At 37.6% G+C, this 6,413-nt stretch overlaps 1 long non-coding RNA gene across 1 annotated transcript; it reads right to left on the bottom strand.

Annotated features, from left to right (window-relative positions):
* Positions 1 to 3,266: 3,266 nt before the first annotated feature.
* On the bottom strand, positions 3,267 to 5,873 carry LOC141904079 (uncharacterized). Its single transcript, XR_012619122.1, has 3 exons — positions 5,731 to 5,873; positions 4,255 to 4,447; positions 3,267 to 3,320 (listed from the first exon to the last, which is right to left on the bottom strand). It is a non-coding gene; the product is annotated as an uncharacterized LOC141904079 (long non-coding RNA).
* Positions 5,874 to 6,413: the final 540 nt, after the last annotated feature.

Here is a 6,413-nt window from a genome sequence, read left to right on the forward strand (position 1 = left end):
AATATACTTTTAGCTGAGAGTAGTCGACTTCCGGCGTAACTTGGCGGTAATATTCCTGCGACTGAAGAATATTCGCGACACTGACAGTTTAGCTACATGAGAAAGACGTACGTACTTCTTCCGCAAAGATAAAGGCGTGAGAAACTAATACGCAACGAATCATAAATCCCCGTTTTGTACGAGGATATGCCCGGTAGCTAGCGACCGTAATTATCCCTAACGATACAAATCAGAAAATACGAAATCAAAAAATGGTTATATCGAATTTTCGTTTAAACTTCGTATATATCTGTTAAAAACCTTGGTACGAAAGATCTATACAATCAATTTACCAAATGAAACAGTTTCTTTATTCTTGAACCTTTTATTCTTATAAAAATATGATGGTGTCCCTGTCAGGTCTCTGCAAAAGTGAATCATGGTTCTAAAACTGGGAAAAATCCTAGCACAAACATGTCTGGTGCATACTTTATAGATGAATAATAATAATTATGATTAATGATAATAATAACAACAATTTAATCCAATTAATATAGCGCCCTTTCCATTGTGAAACGACGTTCAACGGCGTGTTGATGTAACTTCACACACGCAGCTTTGAGCAGGCAAGTTTTAAAGTTTGCATCTGAATGACAGAACTGATGTCTCTGAACGGGGTGATAATTGCAGAGAGTTCAATAGGTGCTATAACTAAAAATGAACGGCCACCGAACAGCTTGAGTCGATAACTATGACGGGATAGAGGTCCTGTGAACTGGATCGGAGAGCACGACGAGGGACGTAGGGTGTAATGAGGTCACAAAGGCACTGCGGTGCAAGTCCCTGCAGAGGAATATGAAAAAAGCGCCAGTCATTGATAACAACACCAGTAACGGGACCTTGTAATTGTCAGCGTTATAAAGGAATTCGGTCGCTTAACGAAAGTAAACTTCATAAGGCCGTTATAAATCCTATTTCGATTCATATTCAACATAACCGCACCCGGAAATCCATTCTTATTGCTTTCAAAACCCAAATAAAATGAATTTTAAAATGAATTCCTTGCAATTTCAGTAGGCAAGCATTCCATATGATAGTCTCTGTATTCAGTGGGGATTTCGTTGGCGTATATGAGTGTTGTTTTGGTTGGTTGGGCTAGAGCGCCTTGAACCTCCTTGGCGTAAAAGCTGATGATCAGAAGCGTTATATATTACATCAGCTCTTCACACGCGATGTGAACCGTCTATACATGCATGCCTACTTGAACAGAAAAGAGCGAAATGAAATGATTTTTCCTTTAAAGGCAAATATCAATCATTTTTCACTCAAGTACGAAAAAAAATGTTGTTCAAACGGCATTATTTACTATTCACACATAGGGACATGAATTCTTTATCATGGATGTTATTATCAAGGTTAACTTTGACTGCTTATGTATAACTTTCTTAACGCGCGCGCAGATTTTCTATATTTTTAGCGAGCTGGGGTCTAGTGCTACAATTACGAGGCACAGCTAGTTATCTATTAAAATCGACGAGTTTCTTACGGGTTAACTACCAGTTATATCTTAACCGGCAAGCGTAACTGGGCCCTGTGGGTATCATCATATTGACCAAGAGACGTTTAGCAACGACGAGTTGTGATATGAAATATCTAATAGACGGTTGAAAAACTTACTTGTAAGTAAAACGTTACGTAAATCTATCCGATTAGGTTAAACAGATGTTTGCGAGAGAGAGACGTAAGTCGAGAATCCGTCACTTCACCGACCAGATGACTGGAATGCACGTGTCTCAATCTACACCACACACAGGCGCACACTCCCTCCGTCTCGTTCCCTTATTGCCCTTTATATCAATTCGATTTAATCATCCCCACAGAAAATAGATTAATTATTTTCTCCGCAGAATCCGTGAGCGACCCAACCCATAATAGGATGAGAGACAGTAATCTACAGTGTAGTTTTAATCAAACGTGCCAATATTTCCGTTTGATCAATCTTGTTTTAAGACGACCAATCAGCCAGCGTCTTGTGTGGTCGAAAAACTCGCGTAGATCATCGCAATTTGCGTCTTGTAGCCCACCGTAACTGATCAATCGGTTAGTCTCTTCGATAACGAGTGAACTTATGCAATATTTCGATGTAAACCAGTGAATAAATTATGTTGATAGATTTTAATAACGCATTCGTAATCAATTGTGAATTGTTATGCCGTATTAATGGAAAGACAGTACAAAACACATGACCAAATAAGCCCTTGCATGAGAACGTCGAAGACCCCGTTGTCGATTGATGGCAATCGAGGATTCCGCTAGTGGCAAGCGTGGGCCCACCAGGTGGCAGCAATTGTGTGCATTCCGGCAACATTGTCATATTTCTTCGCAAATTCAATTGAAATCTATCCATTATTTCTCAAATTCTATACATGGATGATGAATGAGAATTTGGCTGTAACCCTAACGATCAATCTGAGTTTGTAATTTATTTAGCAAAATTTCCTTGTGGGATGCTTAAGAGAGTCTAGTTCTCTGAGATCTAGACGAGAATTAACTGAAAATAAACTACATTATGATTGAGTTGTCCGATAGCTTGTCGCGCACGTAAACTGGGATAGCTGGGAGTACTGGTCGCATAGGAAATGTTTACGTAATTTTGAGCGAAAGAAATCTCGGTTAACACATGTCATGAAACGCGTGTGAGTTGAAATTAGAATGATGTCTCATAATGTTAGTTTTTCTTACACAATACCTCGGTGTAGCCTGAAGAAATAGCATAATCACCCTTTGATCTACAAATTTGTTTTCAAGATCCAAGAGGGTTAATTTGCAATAAATCATGAGATGAACCGAACTGAAGAGAAAATTACTGACCACAGACCAGATGAACCTCGCGCCATGCAATGGGAGGATCGTTTCCATCATGCCGATTCGGAATCAATCATCTGCAATTTGAAGTCACGACGGGCGCATGCGCAGAAACATTATAATCAAGGTGACGTGACTGGACGTCTTGAATGGAAATCTCGACGCTCTGTTTTGGAATGATGTCCGTTTCGGGTGACAAGTTCCATTACGGGAGAGTCTCGGGAGGAAATGCATTGGCAATAGCATTAAACCAGCTTCATTCAACAACCAAACATAACGAGGAAATTTTTTCTTGACAACTTATTGTGAAATATCACATGGCGTTACGTAGGCGACTATGAATATTTGAATATAAGGAATACAATATCAAGAATCAATAAAATCAATTGAATTTGAATATATCGACATTGAATTGATTGACCGGCGACCAGTCTAGCCAAAACATCGATGACGCAGTGCACATCCACTCGAAAATTCTTAGGAAAAGAAGACAATTCATTGATTAGAAAATAAGAATCATGAAATAATGCCTAGTAGTTATATTTGTATTCTATCGGTTTTTACGGCTTCAAAAATATGTGCGCATGGAAAAACAGGAAAGAACATTCGACTTTCGTTAGTCGAAACCTCGCATTGCATCTAAAAATCCAAAAGCCATCATCCACTGGATTGAATAACTATTAATCGAATATTTGCAATCTTTTGCACCAGTATTTTTAGATGCAGTCTAATTTCAAACAATATTCAATATCACTATTCTCCTAGAAAATAGACACGTATTTGAAAACATGAAATTACCGAATAAAAAAACGTTACAAACAATATTCGATATATATTTTCCCCCCAGGAAATATATATCTAATTTTCCCAAATGAAAATGTATGCGTAAAAAAGATGTTTGCCTTTTTGTCATCGGAATCACTCTATATTTGTATCAAGAGCCCTTAATCATTGACCGGGAACTTGACGTGCCTGCCTATCCTCGACCTTCCGGAACAGTGACCTACGTTTGGCGTGGTTCGATCAGCTGCCCATAAATTAGTTTCTGACGCAACAGAAAAATCGACCAGTTGACATTCGTAGGCCACTGTGGCCGAGTGCACTGTCTTAGGTACCGGTTTAAGACATAGGTCCATCAATGGGCATGGCTTCGGCTCCCACTACCATATCGTATCTATTTGACGTGTGAACTTAGAATTTTGTACACTTCGTTCGAGTTTTTCATTTTCAAATAGTGAAAGCAGATGTTAGTGTCTAACATCACATATTATAACAAATGGGATTAAGCGATTTTTTTGGTAAAAATACTTGTAATTCTTGTTGTATTTAGAAAACAACGCAATTTTTATACTAAATGGATCAGCTTTGGAGCGTAGAGAAAGTGATGTTCCATGATGCTATCATTATTACTTTCGGTGAGTCATTGATGCTGCCTTCTTGCTTCTTGTGACAGCCCAACCGCCACTTCCGCCTGTACCACGTGCGTCAAAATCGTCACCGGATGTCTCTGTATCTTGAGAGGAGTCGCCTGACGTCTCGGTATCGATTGGCGGATATTCGCGGACCCTCGATCGTTTAACTGACACCACTTTCATTTCTCCGACTAGATTAAAACGATAACAATATATATTCATAGTAGATATTTTGGTACAAGGAAACGCAAACCAAATCTTGAAAAAAATTATCTCTTTTTGAACTGTTTTGAATACGGCTGATCGATAAGGGCCATACAAATATTTCTCAACAAAAAATATAATTTCGTCGTTAAAAATTGAATTTCCATCAAAGTGAAACGTACGTAAATGAAAATTAAACGCGTTCAGGACCCTTAGGTAGAGTTTTTGGTTTTGGATCCCAAAACGTCGCAATGGGCCTCTGTGACCTACAGATATAGAGGTGCTGTCATCGGCAACGTTCATGTAAAAAGTTAGATTAGGGACCAAAATGTTGTACAGACAAAAGTTAGGGATCTTGATTTTGATTCCTTCTCCCTCAGACCTCCATCATCGTCCTAACCGTGTAGAAATATATACATTTTTGAGTACGACATAGTTTAATAATCAGGCCCTATAAAAGTGAAACCTCCAATATTCTACATACATGGACTACCGCAGATCACTAGAAGAGGGACGAAATAACGGATTTTTAAGTTTCTGTAGCTGTAGGATCTAAAAACGAAGAAATCGAGCAGTTCGTATGTCGGTCAACGCGCTACAACATTGTTAGGTCAAACACTACTATGCCCTAGTTGTAGCACAGTCAATAAGCATGCGCAAATGGGAAACCCCGAAATGGTTTTTCAGCGATATTTCAGACATAGGAAAATATTTCGATAGAGATGGAATTGTTTTACTCACGCGATTCATCTTTCACGTCGGAATTATTTTCACTTGGCGCAAATATATTTTAATGTAAATTCGAATCTATTTTTTTAAAGACGAAATTACATTTGTCAAGAAATATTTTATGGCCCTTATCAGCCACCATAGATTGAACTTATATAAACACAGTGGATACACAGAAGGAAAATCAATAATGGAAAAGAAGAAAGCCATTATCAACAGTTTTGGAAAGACTCATAATATTGAGTCAGAACAGTAAATTTCTCTCTTGTACTTCTTGTTCTATTAAGATATAAACATTCACTATATACCAACGATGGATTCATTGTTATCCTTTAAAAATGGAAAGCTTTATTTCATTCCAAATTATCCAATAACCTTAAAAAGAATAACGTTCGTTCCAAATAGCCCTTGAACCCAACGAACAACAAAACCTTCAAGTTAACAAGATTTTGATGAAAACGGATTTCTCGGCAAGATATTGTGAAACGATAATCAGTACGCAGAAATACTTTTTGATACGCTATAGAAAAAAAGCACTTACCAGCAAGAATAAGAAGAATCAAAACCGCGACAGTTGTAAGCTTCATAGCGGAAAGGTCAGTATTTGATTCCGTAAATATATGGCTAGCGGTAAGGTTAGTATCTGATTCCGTAAATAAATGAGTATAGCCGTATCAGACCTCCGCAGGCTTACATAAACAGAATTTAAAAAAACGGCTGAAACGTTAATACTCTATAATTTCATGTCAATTGTCATTGATTGCGTAACTAATAATTTCCACCCACTAAAAGTACTCGGCAAATTACATTTGATTAGAAGTAATTGCCGAAATGAAGGACGATGTCAATTCAATATTTATCACGTCTGTATACAGTATATGTCAGGGCTACTTGTCTTTATACAATTACAATTAGTTTATTGCTCCGCAAAATTTACATTTGCACAGAGCACAAAAAAACAGGTTCATACATTGTACACATATCCATGCAGTTTATAGAATTCATACAAACACGGTTTAAATGAAAAGAAATACATGAATACTTATCAATCAACAATAGCTTAAGGCGGGCATTGAACAGTACATATTTAATATGAGTTAGAGAAACTTTGATCCTTGCTGTATAAAGCGAGACAGGTTACAGAGCTGTTTGCCCTTAGAATTTGATAATTGTATCAGTTTGAAGGCACTTGGTCTTATTCTAAAATATGGTTTAATGAACCGG

Source organism: Tubulanus polymorphus, chromosome 4 (genome assembly GCF_964204645.1).
Source record: "Tubulanus polymorphus chromosome 4, tnTubPoly1.2, whole genome shotgun sequence".
NCBI classification, from domain to species: Eukaryota; Metazoa; Nemertea; class Palaeonemertea; order Tubulaniformes; family Tubulanidae; genus Tubulanus; species Tubulanus polymorphus.